Here is an 18223-nt window from a genome sequence, read left to right as displayed (position 1 = left end):
TTTTAAATAAATTATAATATGTCTTAACAGTGAAATAGTACAACTAAATGATTTTATTTTGTACTAATTTGCACTATATATTTAACTTTTTGGAGCATGTTAAAGTAGCTTTCTTCTCTGGCCAACTTCAAGGTACCAGCTGCCACTGACCCTGTGTTAATGGGTTCTAATTTATGTGTTTAATTTACTATATGATAAATGACAAGAAGAAAAGTTGTAACACCACAGCTTAAAAAAAAAAAAAAAAAAAATATTTTATGTTGTCACCAAAGGTGCATTTCAAGCTGAATAGCTCTTCATAATACTTTTTATAATTTTTTGTAAGACTAGAAGACAACTGACATATTAAATCACACTATTCTTCCTATAACTGAACAATTACAGTAAAGTGATTGGAGAATCTGGCAACATTTAATCCAATACTCCATTGACCAGCTGGTGTACAGCACTTTCAGTGACAGGACCAAATGTTTCCTTGCACTCTCTTTGGGTGGAAAAAGCCTGATATGATTGAATTTTGATTTAACAATGTAATGATCCCAACGCTGTGAGCAGTAATTTAACAAAGTAAGATGTTTAACTGGACAGTTATTATAAAGCACTACTATAAGATCAGTAAATTAGTCTGATAGTTCACATGAAATTCAGCATATGAATAGAAATATCAAACTCACATCAGGATCAGACTGTTTTAAGTTAAAAATGAACTCAAAAACAATTACAAAGCCTGAAAGAACACACAAAGCCAATTAACTTCCCGAAGCAATGTGATAAAAAAGCCACGTGTCAAAAAAAGTTGTGAATGTTACACTTCTGTTGAGCGCAGTTAATTTCCAGATGCAAGCCGTATCAGTCCGGCTTCTAGGCATACAAACTCAACGGGCCGTTGCATTGCCAGCTGGCAGGAGATATCATTGAAGAGACAGGTGCTCTGACAGTCGGGCTATTCTCTACATCCAAAGCACTATCTTTTCACACACTTCACAAAGGATACGATAGATTGAGCAAGATGAGAAGGGTAGGAAGCAAAAAAAGTACTGTAGTGAATTTGAAGTACAGACTGTGATGTAGTATCCTACCACATTCTTATTTTGCGTTTAACATGGTGGTGTAACTTGTATTATACATGTGATTTGTGAGGTTCAGGGGCCAATTCATTTGCCAGCTGAATCATTTTAATGTGCTGTATTTCACTGCAAAAATCTGCATTTTAATCGCTTTAACCACCGCAGTCCAACATGCCCGGCGGCTAAATGCACTGGTTTTACTGCTACAGCAGGCTTATTTAAAAAGCTGTTGCTTTATATGCATTGAGGTTCACCATAGATTGCTTCTCATTCACAGTAAGACTAATTTTAGCCACTTTCAACAGTGCACCTGTGCAAAAATGGCATGTGGTCATAACATGGACATCACAAAGAAAATGTATGAACATTCCACTTTGCAATATCTATTCTGTATTTTTCAGTGCATGAAACACTGACTAACATTATAAGTGGAGTTTAGGGAATAATACAATGATGCAAAAATGCAGACATTGGTCCTAATCGGCTAGTTAAAGTGTACCTATTATATTTTCTTTTTCCTGATAAAGTGGACTAACAGAGATACTTGAAATTTAACTGAAGCACATTTGCTTAACCAAAAGGAAAAATGTAATCATTAAAAATGTTTCGGTACATGCAGTGCTAAAGCAACTTTTCTCTGTAACTAACCATTAACAATTTGGGATTCATTTAGCTTAGCACAAGGGTTCTCCATTTTCAAGACCAAAATGTTTGCCTCAGTTAAACCGTAAAGCTTGGCAGAACAGATCTCATGGGCAACGGCATTTTAACAGTTTTGCATAAATTGGTTCGGAGCTTAGAATTTGGTTGCCATGTGTGCCAAGAATTACTGCCTCATTGCAGAACATAAACATCACCCTAGAGGTTTATTTTACTTATAAGTTACAGAATTTTACAGTGGTAAAATTTATTTACTGCAGCATTAGCATCCTGTGTGCTTATACTTTACAATGCACATTAGTTTTAGCATACTGCAAGTTTTTGCACTTTTTAGTGTAATAAAATTAAACTTTACCATCTAATTTGCCAAGACAACTAAAAGCCATATGTACAGGTTGATTTCTCATTAAAAGTCCAGCATGGAGTGCATTGCTATAAACATAACTCTGTTTTCCCAGCATCCAGACAGAGTCAAAGTCCTTTTAAGTCCATACTTGCCGAGCAGCGCCAAGCATACAATCCTGGGAATAAGTAAGATTTTTATTCTTTCTGTGTTTTGACATTGATGAGATTCAAAATAGGATTTATGTATTTTCTGTTTGAGGGAGACAGAGAGCTGCAAAACAGCTGTGCGGTGTCTTTTTATCATACAGTATGTCTGCCTATATTTCAAGACGTGCGTCATCTACACAAGCTGTTGAGGCGAACACTAACAAACAATATTTTGTTTTTGTTGCTTATAATGGTAACCACAAATCCCATAACAGATTTTATTGGACGCATGCGCGTTTTTACGATTACACGCCTGGCCCGAAGTTAACTTCCTGTCTATGTTTGTTCGTTCTGGCTAATGGATAAACTTACATTTGAAAAAAATACCTTGTCGAAAATAAAAATGTTTTGGTTTCTTAAGGACAAGGGGAGACAGCGAGCATGCATCACTGTGTGAAGAGAGGATGGGAGCCCATCAAGAATTCAAGGAGCTGTAGTTAGCACCCGGCGATGTGCTTTGGTGCTTTTTCTCCCACTGTACTTGGTTGTGATTCTTTAGTTAAGACATCCATCCATCGGTTTGATATCTCACAAATACAATTGCTATAACTGATAACAGACCACTGAATCATATATTACGAGGTTATAAAATGTAAAAATGTTGTTTTCATGTACGTTTCCCGATTACACACCTGGCCCGAAGTTAACTTCCTGTCTATTTTGTTCAGGCTGGCTAATGGATAAACTTATATCTGAAACAAATACCTTGTCAAAAAATATATTTTTTTGTTTCCTAAAGATATGGATAGACAGTGAGCATCACCGTGCAAAGAGAGGTTCGGAGCCTGGCAAGAATTCGAGGAGCTGTAGTTAAACGAGCAATGTGCTTTTGGTGCTTTTTCTCCCACTGCACTTGGTTGTGATTCTTCAGTTGAGACATCCATCCATCGGTCTGATATATTTTACAAATACAATTGTTATAACTGATAACAGACCACTCAATCATATTTTGCGAGATTAAAAATGTCCAAATTTTGTTTTCATGTGAATTTTCATGATTACATGCCTGGCCCGAAGTTAACTTCTTGTCTATGTTTGTTCAGTGTGGCTAATGGATAAACTTACATTTGAAACAAATACCTTGTCGAAATGTTTTTTTTTGTTTTTTGTTTACTTAAGATGAGGGGAGACAGCAATCACTGAGTGAAGAGGGGTTCAGAGCCAAGCAAGAATTCAAGGAGCTGTAGCTAACCAAGCAATGTGCTTTTGGTGCTTTTTCTCCCACTGCACTTGGTTCTGATTCTTCAGTTGAAACATCCATCCATCGGTCTGATATTTCACAAATACAATTGCTATAGCTGATAACAGACTGCTTAATCATATACTACGAGGTTATAAAATGTCAAAATTTTGTTTTCATGTGCGTTTTCACGATTACACACCTGGCCCGAAGTTAACTTCCTGTCTATGTTTGTTCAGTCTGGTTAACAGGTAAACTTTGATCTGACACAAATACCTCACCAAAAATAAAAATATTTTGGTTTCCTAAAGATGAGGGGAGACGGAACACTGTGTAAAGAGAGGTTTGGCACCCAGGCAAGAATTCAAGGAGCTGTAGTTAAACGAGCAATGTGCTTTTGGTGCTTTTTCTCTCACTGTACTTGATTCTGATTCTTCAGTTGAAACATTCATCCATCGGTTTGATATGTCACAAATACAATTGCTATAACTGATAACAGACCACTCAATCATATATTACGAGGTTATACAATGTAATAATTTTGTTTTCATGTACGTTTCCTGATTACACACCTGGCCCAAAGTTAACTTCCTGTCTATTTTGTTCAGGCTGGCTAATGGATAAACTTATATCTGAAACAAATACCTTGTCAAAATTTTTTTGTTGTTTCCTAAAGATGTGGATAGACAGTGAGCATCACCTTGCGAAGAGAGGTTTGGAGCCCGGCAAGAATTCGAGGAGCTGTAGTTAACCGAGCAATGTGCTTTTGGTGCTTTTTCTCCCATTGCACTTGGTTGTGATTCTTCAGTTGAGACATCCATCCATCGGTCTGATATCTCACAAATACAATTGTTATAACTGATAACAGACCACTCAATCATATATTGCGAGATTAAAAATGTCCAAATTTTGTTTTCATGTGCATTTTCATGATTACATGCCTGGCCCGAAGTTAACTTCCTGTCTATGCAACCCTATATCACGAAAATGCGTGACTATTTCACGCATGGACCAGCGTGACAATGTCACGCTTTGCCGCGTTTGAGCGTGAGCATGTCACGCTTTTCTGTTTGTGTCACTGTCACGTATTGGTTACTCAACTTTTTTGTCCTATTTTCAAACCATTGTCGCTTCGGTTTAGGGTTAGATTTGGTGCTTGTGTTATATGTCACTTTAAGTATTTGTCACTTTAAGTATTGGTTTATAAAAAAAAAAGATACAATACTTATTCTTTTATATTTTCTAAACTTTAACCAATTGTCACCTGACGTTGGGGTTAGTTTGTTTAGGTAAGGGTGTCATTTTATGTAAATCTAACCCTAAACCGAAGCGACAATGGTAAGAAATTAGGACAAAAAAGTTGAGTAACCAATACGTGACAGTGACACAAACAGAAAGCGTGACATGCTCACGCTCAAACGCGGCAAAGCGTGACATTGTCACGCTGGTCCATGCGTGAAATAGTCACGCAATTTCGTGATACTGGGTTGGTCTATGTTTGTTCAGTGTGGCTAATGGATAAACTAACATTTGAAACAAATACCTTGTCGAAATGTTTTATTTTTTTTGGTTTACTTAAGACGAGGGGAGACAGCGATCACTGAGTGAAGAGGGGTTCAGAGCCAAGCAAGAATTTAAGGAGCTGTAGCTAACCAAGCAATGTGCTTTTGGTGCTTTTTCTCCCATTGCACTTGGTTGTGATTCTTCAGTTGAGACATCCATCCATAGGTCTGATATTTCACAAATGGAATTGCTATAACTGATAACAGACTGCTCAATCATATATTGGGAGGTTATAAATGTAAACATTTTGTTTTCAATTATTTACAAGTGATCAGTAGGATCTCCTCAAAGTATTTTCTGGCTATTGCAATGGCAGCCAGTTTGCAAAAAAAAAAAATGTACTTCAAGGACTCTCAAGCCGAAGGTATACTAGGGACAAAGTTAGTAATCTCATTTTTCTTCAAAGCTTTATTAAGCCAGTTAAATAAAAAGTAAATTGGTCCAATTTGGATGTGAAGGGTAAGACTGATAAACCCTTACTAACTGCTAGTTGATCAGACTAGTTCTTAAGCCACAGTCTTATTTTATCAGCTATGTTTGTGCAACGGGTCTGAATAGCAAACACACAAGTATGAGACTCGATGCCACTGTATCCCTAAGGCAAACACTAAAATATTTAGCCTGCAACACTCTCTGGCTCACCTCACCACAGTCTTTATGACATGAGACATGTCCCACCCTTTCTTCTCGTCTCTCATCACTAGTGTGGTAACTTCATCCTCCTCCCGTGCCATTCACAAAACCCAGCTGCTGTGGGACTGCAGATTTTAACCACTCTCGTCCCGGAAAATGTTTATTTAGTTCTGTCTCCAGAGAGCCGCTTCTTCTCTGAGCTCAGTGTATGATCAATGACCCGTCATATCCCTGTGGCAGTCCACCTCAACCTTTCGCATTATCTCTCTCTTCCCACCTCTTTCTTTCTCTTCCTCTCTCATTTGCTTCCGCCTGGCTGAAAGTCATTACGTGTCCAAGATGAAAAAGCTTCTGTCTTTTCTCTACAAAAGCCTGGGGTTCAGAGAAGAGCAAGGGAATACACTTGTTCTTTTCCAAAAACAGACTGTGAACTGTTGGAAGCCGCAGTGTGTGCTGTTTTGAGGATGACAGTGCGGTTAGTTTGTCCACTAACATTACTAGACAAAGTAAATGCATTTTATTTAAAGAATTAGGTCAACCACATATAAGAAATCATTAGGTATTGATGCTAGTGATGATACAAACCATGCATTGTTGCATTGTTGGTGTAAACCTCATTTTTTTTATTTAAAGGAGCAATGTGGGACTTTTTTACCGAAATGCAATATAATATACATAACTATATTATAATTGGTGTAAAGACCTTACATAATTAACTGTTTTATTTTTATTACCTTAGATTGAGCCGTTTTTATCTACATACAGCGTGAGTTTCCTTACATGGAAGTCACCGCCATTTTTTTATGCCCTAAACCAGAGGTTCTCAACTCTGGCACTTTCCTGCAGAGTTTAGCTCCAGCCCTGATCAAACACACCTGAAATTGATGTTAGTTGCAATTTGCAATCACACTGCTAAATGTCACTAAAAACCATACGTACCTTTAACTCTTTCCCGCCATCGTCAATTAGGAGAAAACGCTTTCCTGCCAATGACGAAGTATCCCCTTAGGGCAAACAGTATAAACTCTGTGTATGTTTTGAGGATCACTCTGTATCTGATCTCTTTTAAATGTTCTTCACAGAAATGGAATTATCTCAGCTTTTTTCCCCCACCAACATTTAATAGTGCTATATATATATATATGTAAAAACAAATTCGGTACACCTGTGGCTGTGTGACATTTTGGAAACTGACTCTCACTACTTCATAATTTCCCCCAAATGGTGAAAAAATATGAAAACTACACTCTCAGTGCTTTCCAATGATATATAGTTTGTAATTTTCTTTTTAGGTTTAGATAGAGTATTAGTGTTACAAATAAATAATACCAACATGGGCCCACCTGTGGACCCATGGCATTTTAGAAAATGCCTCACTATGTCATTCCTTTCACAAAATCCTGATGATAAATTAAAACTACATTCTAAGAGCTTTCAAACCATATGTAGGTTGTCAGGATTGGATAAGAATTCACATGGAAAACACTGAAGTAATTGTAGGCGTCCTGCTGGCGGAACAGTGACATTTCGCCGGATATAAATGTTTTGAGGCACACTTTCTTCATAAATTAATCAATTACTTTCCCTACATAATTTATTTTATAAAACACTGATGAAATGTCTATTCTAGAGGCTTAGACCTTTCTAATTATATATAGTTTGTAGTGATAGATAAAAATTTACACCAACAATATTGAGGTAAACTTAGGTGCCCGTATATGGGACGGCAAAGTTGCCAGCCAACACCAGCATTTTTTTAATTTTAACAAAAGTTGAATGCCTTCCAGAAAATGTTCTTCTTTAAACATAAACATACAATATATCAAATGAAAGAACAGACCCTCTGCTTTCAAACAACCTTTAATTGTTCACTTTTTATCACCTCTCAACTATGTGTAGGTTTCTTAAAAAAGTCAACTTTTTTTTGTGAAGGACTTTTGTTAGAGATCAAATTCAGAGTGATCCTCAAAACATTCACAACGTTTAAACTGTTTGCCCTTAGGGAATACTGCCGGGTTTTATAAGTTGGGTAAGAGCACCACGTGGTGGATAATATCGGAAATACGGATTTCCAGAAAAACTTGTCATTGGCAGGGAAGCGTTTTCTATTGATTGGGGAGTTAACTCATCAATGGCAGGGAAAGAGTTAAATATTTGTTAATATGATGATGAAATAAAAATATTTTTAGATAAACTAAACACACAACTGCTTTATCATTTGCAAGATCCTTTAAATTATATTATTTCCAATTAAAGTGAGAAAGTAACAGCATATGATACAAGATTAGTAAACATTACAAGATTTTTCATGTTTTGGCTGAAATATAACTTTAATTTCAGCCTGGTAGCCGCGTAGGAGGAGGCAACGTTTAAATCCAGAGGTATGCAGGCTGATGGAATGTGTGGAAATCTAGAGAAAGATCTCTGAGCTCATGCATAATTTAATCTACAAAAATATAAATACACATATCAAAAAAGATACATAACTGAGCACAAGCAGTATAACCACATCTAAAAGTTGCTAATGAGGTCACGGCAGGGAAGTGTCTTCTTTTACAGTTCAGATCTGTAGAGGATGAGTTCGTATATTACATCTGACACACAAGACCTTCCTCATCCATCATCATCATCTGCCCAGTGGCCTCTTAAGAGTCAGTCAGGTGTTTTCATGCGGTGGAATAATGGATTTTACACTTACAATCTACATGAAGCAGTGATCATAACACCTTTAATGTTCACAATCTGAAAAAATAAAATATAGGCTGGAATTATTTTAACCCTTTGGAATTTATCTGGTGGTCAAACGTAGCCAGTACATGGGGGGTCAAGAGATTGTATGGGAGGGCTTGAGAAACAACCATCCGATTAATTGATTATCGGGCCTACAGTGATTTCCCACTTAGCTTACCTGTATCAGCAAAATCCACTATTGATCGATCTCTATCCTAGTGCAGTAATTGCATTAATGTAATCAGGGATTAAACCACTGATCCATGGCATTACCCGTGTCAGATACCCATCATTTGATCTAAAGAAATTCGAAAAAGGCAGACACTTAAAATGTTCACATTGGAAAATGAAAAAAAAAAATGTTACCCAGTATGTGAAAGCTCAGCCAATGTCATTATTTTCACTATTACCCAGTTTATCAGTTTTCCATAACCAAATATAACTTTTCATGTTAATATTTGCATTGATGCATTTGACAGAAGCTTTTGTTTCCAAAGCAACATAGCATTGCACTTAAGCTATGCATTTTATAAGAATTGTATGTGTGTTCCCTGGGAATCGAATCTTGGGAATCGAATGACCTTTGATGTGCTAACGCAATGCTTTACCAATTGAGTTGTAATCATGTAATCACATTCCCATCTCCCCTGAGAGTTGTGCATTTAACTGAAGTCACAGTTGTTTTTCCTGTTTTTGTTATTTCCTTTGAGATATTGTATTCATGACTTCTATACTTACCTCAAACACTTTCTCAGCAAATCATATGTCAAGTTAAGACACGTCGTAGTATAATTTCACTCACTGCTGCCTAGTTTTGGCGATAAAACAAATTATTTTAATGTACCTTTCTTGACATTTGGATAAATTTCTAATTTCCCTTGTCATCTTTGATTTAGAATAATTGCCTATTATGCTAATTGGTGTCTTATTGTAATGTTGGATATGCCTTTACTTAAAGGTCACCGTAATTGCTTAAATTAGCATGGATCATTATTCACATGATGAAGACTGCCATGTATCTTTCCTGCCAAAGCCATTGCAGCTATTCTAGAGAAGTGCCACGTGTCTGTAGGGCTGGTGGTAAACAGTGAAAAGTGCTACAGTATAATGCACCTAACCATAAAACCTCCGTTAAACAGGTTGTTTAAGGAGTAAGCGCTTCCTCGCTTGGATGGTGGACAATTTGCATTAAATTTCATGATTTAGAGAAGTAAATTATCATTTTATACCTTCCCAATGTATAAAAATTTAAGAGTTTACTTGCAAATGCCGATACACGACACCTCCGTAAAAAAATTGATAATGGCATCAAAGGTGCAATGAATTAGGGAATCTATTTTAAAGGCGAAGAATACTTTGAAAAACACTTTGAAAAGGGAGTCGGGCAGACTACCAAAACACACTTGTAGCCAATCAGCAGTAAGGTGCGTGAAGCCAATACGGAAGTGACAGAAGTGCAATTCATCAAATGGCCACTAGAGGCAGATGACGTGTGGTGATACAATGCCAAGATGGTTGGTTTCAAAAATGCTCTTCACAAACCTATGGGTGATGTCACGGACACTACATACATATTTTTTCTAGTCTATAGAAAAGTAAAACAAATGGTGCGAGTTAAATCCGTGTGTGTGTGTGTTCACTATTCACTGGATGGGTTAAATGCAGAGGTCACATTCCAAGTATGGGTTACCATACATTGGCAAATACGTCACTTTCAAATCAGATCCAAAGCAACAAATATGTTTTTGAAGACTTCTAAATATTGTCTTGATTGTGTGTAACATATGTGCCTAACTTTTTCAATTTACTAAAAACGTTGAACGAATAATAAAGATCATAAGAGCAACCTCTCATTTTTAGAAATTCTGATGCACGCTTACTGTGTTGTTTACAGTCATTTCTAGGCCCGTCACATTTAAAGATTTGTTGTTTGCTACTTCATCCATTGTCATTTATGTGTATCATCTCTTGTGCATATACCTCATGCAGCCCGAACATACATTGGTCAATCCCTCCGGCTGCCATTTTTCCACATGTTCAATCGGTTTTAATTGTAATGTTTTTGTTTTCTATCGCTAGTTAAGGCGCTAGCTAGCAGCTAAGTAATGCGCTATTTGTTGAGCTCAGCTCAGGCAATCGATACCACATCCTGAGACGACGGCATCTTTTTTGTTTATGTCAACTCTTGTATGTTTACGTAGCAGCCAGTTAACGGCAAGGGAAGGTGACGCAAACGGTAATCGAGTGGTGTCTCATTTTTTGACGAACAATCTGTCTTACCCCTTCCCCTTCACTTGGTTTCAAGGGGCAAGGAGAAGACGAAGACAAAGGGAAAGGGGTAAGATATGCACAGATTTTTACGTGCAACCTATTGGAAAGCGCGGGGGAGTCGTTGGTTTAGTAAAATAATGAATTATTGAATTTAATGAATTATGAATTATAAATATTTATGTAAAGTGCTTAAAAGTGCACAGCTCTTCTTAAGTGGAATAAAGCTACTTTTTCCCCTTATGTGCAACCTATATGAAAGAGTCATTAGTTGGGTTAGTAAAATAATAAAAATACAAAATAGTATTTATGTAAAAATATATATTAAAATAAAAATTGCACAACTCTTCTAAAGTGAAAGTAATAAAGTAAAATAACGAATAATAATTATATAATAACGAATAATTAAAATACCCTCCTCCCCCGCCTAACGATATCATCGTCCATCGCGATGGTTTAACGTAACCATCGTCATCTGCCAATTTAGGGGACATCGCCCAACCCTAGTATGGAGGTTTTTGCCAAAAAAGCTTGCATGCACCTGGAAGGTTTTGCAGCGCAAAATATTTGTAATATAACAATGAAATGACCAAAGTGACATTTGTACAAATTAGGCATTTTAATTACTGACCAATAACCTTATTATTGCCATTAAAGTGAAATTACTGAAAAAGACAATTGTATTCTGATCACATTTGAAAGGATTCATTTGACAAACATAAATAAAAAGACCTCATGTAACCCTTTGCAATATGACTACAAAAGACAATGCCATTAGAATGTTATGCATAATTTAGCATCACTTAAAAGATGTTTTGAGCGCCACTTTGTCAGATTATGAGGTGCACGATAAATATCAAAATATCACCATATTTGGGGCACGATGTGCATTTCATTGAAGTTTGCTAACTGTAATTGTAATGTGGGCTTATCAACAGCTGCCTATAGCTCATCCACCGAAGATATACCACAAGTGTAACGCTAGAAGGAAAATGAACAGTGCTCCATCTGTCAGCCAATATAACTCCAAAATTAAAGTATGTTTAAGTAGATTACGTGGGAGGCCCTTAATTCAATTTACAGATCTATAAGCTGCTAAAATGTCAAAATGGCTTCATGTGCACATGCATAAATCAATCTTTGCCAAATGACATTTCTTATCACGTAGGTCAGAATTTGTTTGCCGTGCTTTGCGAGGCTTGAAGTAAACTCATACAGCGGTTCAGTATATCGAGGCCTGACAGACGCAGGTGTGCTGTACTTAGTGAACCGTCACTGTCTACATATTGAGACTCCCAGCAGATTTACCTGCGAAATGTTGGCGAGGTGAGCGGATAGGATTGTTTGTTACCGCTGAGAGCTCTGATACGCATGCTGGTGTTTATTATCAGTCCTTGCGATCCTAGGCAGGCACTCTGCAAAATATTAAAAACTGTGGGCACTAGACATCTGGGAGACATTTCTGCTGTGATGAATCTGAATCCCTCGCTCTAGATTTGAATGTGTGTGTGGCTTGCTCAGCTCAGCTCTGTTTATTTATAGCTTCTCGACAGCTCACGGCAGAACTCCCGAATGTTCCTCCTCGAATCTATTTCTGTACGTAAACGCAGATACTCACCAAATCCCCAAAGTACCCTTTCTTTTTTTCAGAATTTACGTTTCTTTCTGCAATTGGTGTTTTTTCTGTAGCAGGTGTTGATGGCCTTTTCTTATTCCATTGATATAAAGCGTGTCATCTTTGTGACATAATACCTCCAAGTGCACCGGTGCTCAACTTGCAATCTCGAGTTTGCAATTTGAGCAATATTACATGCAAAACTATGTTAACTCTTTTTTATAAATGGGAACTGGGAGAAAGTGAAATTTCCATCTTGGTTTATTACCAATGTCATACTCGCAATTGTGTTGTACTTAATGTCGACACTGCAGTGATTACCTGTGTCCTTGTGCTTGCAAGTGGTTATGAATCACCAAGCAGGCCCAGACTGGAACACCGTATGTAAATGGAATGATAGAATATCCCCTCCCTCCAATCCGTGTTTTCCATTTCCCTCTTCTCACTAGTGAGAAAAAACATGCTCCGAGCGGCCCTGGAGCATAAGAAAACAGAAGTGCGCCAACTTCCCCAAAACCTGCTGCTTACAATTTCATATCTTCCAGTAGACTTCCTCTCTGCTCATATGCTTCACTGGCATGAATTGAAAATGTTCCAGAGAGCATCTTACATGTTTTAAAGGAACCAAGGATGTTTGGACTTTGGTACAATGGAGTTAGCATGCAGTGAACTGGTCTGTTTCATTACAAGGCTGGGCAATAAATTGAACATTAGATGTTACCCAGATAAGATATAAAATAATGAAATATCATAAATATATAACATACATATACCTGCTAATTTAAAAAAAAGTATTTAGTGTAGTTAATGCAAAAATTTTATTGATTTGCACTACATTTATTTTGTATTGTGTTTTTGCACCACATTTATTTTGTATTGTGTTTTTGCACTACATTTATTTTTATTTTGTGTTTTTGGACTACATTTATTTAGTATTGTGTTTTTGCAATAAACATTTTAAATGTTATATCCAAATCATATTTTTATTATATGTAGAGTTTTTCGAGTTTAGTTTCAGTTTAGTATTCTAACTGATTAGCTTGAGTTTGTTTTATTTTATTAAGAACAGCGCCCCTCCAGGAACCCAGTTGGATATACCTGCACAAAATAAAACGTGGTGATTTTTTACTTAGTTTGTATACTTAGTTTGCAGCACTTCGACTTTGGGCGCAGTAATATTGACAGAAGTTTGAGCGAGAGAGGGAGTAGTCAGGAGTGATGATGTTACTGCGCGCCGAGGTCGAAGTGCTGCAAACAAAGTCCTCTTCCGCCATACAATATAGTTTACATTTTTTATCCGCTTACAAAACCGCCACATTTTTTTTTTGTGACAACATACTCATGTATTAATTCGTCTAATTTGAGGTAAGAACATAGTAAAATATTAAAAAACAGTGGTGTTTTCCTTTAAATAAAGAAATCCATCATCAAAACGCACAGTGAGATCTCATTCAAACACAAACCAGCACATTAGAGTATGACGCAATTGATCAAAACAGCTAATAGTGCTTCACATAACATAACAATGCAATCATTTTATGAACAATTGTACACAGATTATGAAATTTACAGCGGTTTGTCATCACTTTTGCATCTTTTTTTCATTTAAATTACTGTTTCACCTTTGTACATTTGGAATGTTTTAAGTACTTTTTGAAAAAAAAAAATGTGACTGTTTTGTATGCTGTGTTCTGCAAAAAAATGACTGAACTGGAATACTAAATAAGATTTTTGCAGTGATTTTATATCATATAATAAATTAACTCTTTCCCCGCCATTGACGAGATATCTCGTCAATCTGCAATACTGCTATTATCCACCAGGTGCTCTTCGGCAAATTATTAAAACGGAAGTATTGCCCTAGGGCAAACAGCTGTATGTCCGTGTCTGTTTTAAAGATCGCTCTGCATCTGATCTCTATGAAAAGTCCTTCACCAAAATGGAATTATCTCAGCTTTTTGCTCAAAATTTGCTGTTTTTGATGAAACCAACACATATTTGAGAGGTGATAAAAACATGAAGGTAAGATAAAACTGATTTTTTTGTTTGAAAGCAGAGGGTCTGTTATTTTATTTTATATATTATATGTTTATATATTTAAAAAGGGGCATTATCTGGAGGGCATTAAACTTTTGTGAAAATAATGAAAAATGCTGGCGGTGAAAGAGTTAATGGGTACGTTATTTTCCCTAAATGTCTGTGTTATAAAATAAAATTATCCTGGTGGTTAAAATTGAAAATCATATTCCAATGCATGTCATCATCATTGCAAAATTATACCCCAATATATATAATTTCATACCCTAAGTTTCACTTGCTGCTGGTAGAGGCGCTTATTTAGTAAATGCATCTGTCGGTCGTATTTGGGGGAATGGACAAACGACCAAAACAATTGTATGGGTTGAGGATAGGTTGTTATTTCAAGTTAAAATCCATCATTGGGATTTTGCATCATATTTTTTCTTCCTGTTTGCAAACCTTTCAAAACACACCTGTGACCTATTTTTGGGTCAGGGCCCACCAGCTGAAAGCCTCTGATACAGTAACATCTGTTATTTCCAATTCATCCGTTTAAAGTTTATCTATGTGACATTAATGAACTAAGCCATAAACTCTCACTGTGTGCTTTCAGATTCCCAATTATTATATAATTATAACAAGTTCAACAAACATGCTGAGCAGTTGAACAGTATCAGACACAAGCGAAAAATAGGTTACACAGATGCTCGACCGGGGATGCACAATCTAATTACTCAACTCAAGCAATGTCTATTCATCATTGTGAACTGACCTAAAAGTTATCGTCCGCCGCCCTGTAAAAACAGGGATAGCCGCGGGCTCTGTTGCACTTTCAGCGTGTCTCTTTTTAGAGTCTCTCTCATAATGCACTTGGCCAAGCCCTGTTTAGAAGAGCTTGTTTTATGAGTGTCAAATGTTGAGGCGTGTTACATCACCGAAGCAGTAGGAGTCACAATCACTTAGTGCCGTTAGATTTATAATTGCCGGTTTGATAAGAACACGGTTTGCTCTGTAGCTTTACATGCGGTGAGACATAGTACTCGGTGACTACAGTAACTGGCCTTCAGGCCCTATCAGTATACTAGACTATAAAAAGCATTTTGAGGCTACAGTTCATCAGGCAAGTAACATTTCCTCACTTTTGGTCTTCATCATGTAGCCTTTGCCTTCAAAGTCATCGAGCGGAAAATAGTGGCCTTTTCACTTCCCAATGGACCGTCAGTTACGAAGGATTGCTCTTATATATGGCCAGCCACTAAAGCAGGAGAGGAGGATACCGTGTGGTTTCCCCATCTAAAGCGATTAGTCCAAATATTTTTATAATTTAGATTATACTTTAGCTGTCGTTTTTGATTGATGGCTCATTTCGGAAGATTGCCTGATCATTTATCAGTAATTTGCAGCAACCTGTACGGTCACCAGATGTGCGATTAGATACATAATTATACAGATCCTGTTCATCCACAGGCTTCTCTCATTTTCATTCATATTGGTCTCAGTTGAGAAAAACTTTCTTTCTTACTTTAGTCCTTCTGTAAAAATCATGCTTAACCGAGTCCGTAGCATTCCTTAACATTAATCAAATTTTTGCCACAAAATTATTCCACATAAATCAAATCTGAAGTGTAATATGTCTGCGTAAGGTATGTGAAGAATTTGATGCATGACTGCGAGATATTTCTGCCAAATATCGAGTGTGGCCAAGTTGTCGGCCATACCTGTAATCCATATCTGTCCAAGATAAATGACCAGGGTTCCTTTATCATAGGGGCATTGTGCATTTATAAATCCGGATAAATTTCTATTTCCTCAAATGCATGAACTCCTCATTAGATGTTGAAATTTCCAGTCTGGTGCACATTAAAGCTGTAATGATTAATCGTGCTAATACGCGTTTTCTCCATGAATGAATTTGAATGGATTACGGTGAAATGCCGCCACATCCAAAAGCCAGAGGGTGCTCTCGTGTAGAAACTCCAAGTGTGCCACAGAAGTAGCATTACAGACGCTATTCCAGGAAATGTGTAGAAGAATATTTATATTGCTGTTCTTCAAATTGTTTTATGTATTTTCATGATAATAAAGAATATTTCGAATGATTTTGTTTAACGAGTGTTGCTTTTTTAAACGACTTTGACTCATAATGATTTTAGATTGATATGGACTTCTAACTGAACAAAAGCCATAGTACATGCACAAGCTGCACATGAAACACAGAATCGCAGCCTTGCGATGCAGAATCGGTTTTAGGCAGGTCTTTTTTTTAAAATGGACACGCGATTTATCGTTACAGCCCTAGTGCACATGTTAGGGTATGGCATGTGCTGTTGGAAAATGAGTGGTGCTTTTTTTCTCTTCCCGCTCGAATCCCTAAAACATCCCTATTTCTTCTTTCAATATATCTTGTTTTATCAGATCTTGATATTTTCCTTTCTGCACAGCTTCTCTGCCCATACGGCTGGCTGAAAGATTGATTAACTAATCCATGCATGATTTATATCCAAGCCTTTAGCATTTACCATGTGTTCCCGATGAGCCCTATCATCGTGTGCACCCACTTCAACTTCAGCTCTGCATACCGGTCTTCCTTCACGCCTACCACAGACAACGTTAAATCATCAGTTGACCGATAAATCACTTCAATAGCTTAACCCTGGCTGATTTATATTGGTTCTGGAACATCATGTTGGATGGTTTGTTCTGGTCATATTGAAAGAGGTCTGGCAATGCAGTGCTTTGGCAAGGTCAGTAGCCGGGTGCTTGCAACCAGGGGGCATAAATGCAATTGTTAGGTTTTTGTTGGCTTTCTGAGTAGACTCAAGGATGCATAGCACCAAAGTGTGACTTTTAATGAGTAATATGAATAATTGCATGAAAACTCTAAGCAAAGGTTTGGCTTGATGTAAAATAAAACAACTACCTGTTTATTTACTCTAAACAAAACCTAGTATTCGGTCTTCAAAATATCAACAGTATTTTTATCAACGAAAAAAACAGTTGGATTATTAAGATCCATTCTGGTTTAACCTTCAGATAATACATGTCTCCCATTGTAGGGTAATCCATCTGTCTAATCTCCTTCACGAATACTTTCTGCCATCATTCCCAAAGCATTTCTAATTCTTCAACTTTTCTTCATAACTTTAGCTCCAGAAGCTCTTCTCTCAACTCCAAACCTCTTTTGCTTTTAAACATAATTAATTCCATTCAGAGAGATGAAATGGAGCTGTCTGAAGTGCAATGTGAATTATTGAAGTGCAGTGGATTGCTGCCAGTGTCATTGAGGGACGGACTCCCGCTGGCCTGCCAGAAACCCATCCACCGGCGATGTCTCGGAAGTCACCACCCTGAAAATCCCTTTCGCCTTTCACGCGGCAGGACCATATGCTTATGACACCCGTACACCCAACATATCATAAATCAAATCTTTTCTCCGTAGAGCTGGATGTATCCAGTTTGTCGCGGGCAGGAAGGAAATTGCCTCGCGTGTTTTACGACACGCGTCTCCAAAGCAGAACGCTTCTGAATGTTAAATACTTCAGATAACTCTGTTGGCTGATAATAAATAGGAGGCAATTAAAGAGAACACTGATTGCTGATACTTTAGCAAGCCATGTTTTAAACATGAGGACTGGATGATGTACAACGAACTGTTTTCGATTTTCTTATCACTGCCGGGCATGACAGGTGTGACAGTTTGATGCATTAACATGATGTTTCCGTTGGCTTTCTGTTTATAAAAGAAGTAATTCATCACAAAAATGAAGATGATCTTATATTTACTCACCCTTCATTTCATTCTCAACCTGTGTGTGGTTTGAATCCAGTATTCTGAAAATATTATAAGTGAACCTGTCTGTGAGTCCAGGTTAAGTCTCATAACCCACTTAGGAGCATTAAAGATTTGACATTGTTTTCGTATTTTGGCATGTCCTT

This window comes from Paramisgurnus dabryanus, chromosome 16, assembly GCF_030506205.2.
Source record: "Paramisgurnus dabryanus chromosome 16, PD_genome_1.1, whole genome shotgun sequence".
In the NCBI taxonomy this organism is placed as follows: Eukaryota; Metazoa; Chordata; class Actinopteri; order Cypriniformes; family Cobitidae; genus Paramisgurnus; species Paramisgurnus dabryanus.
This window is presented reverse-complemented; position numbering follows the sequence as displayed.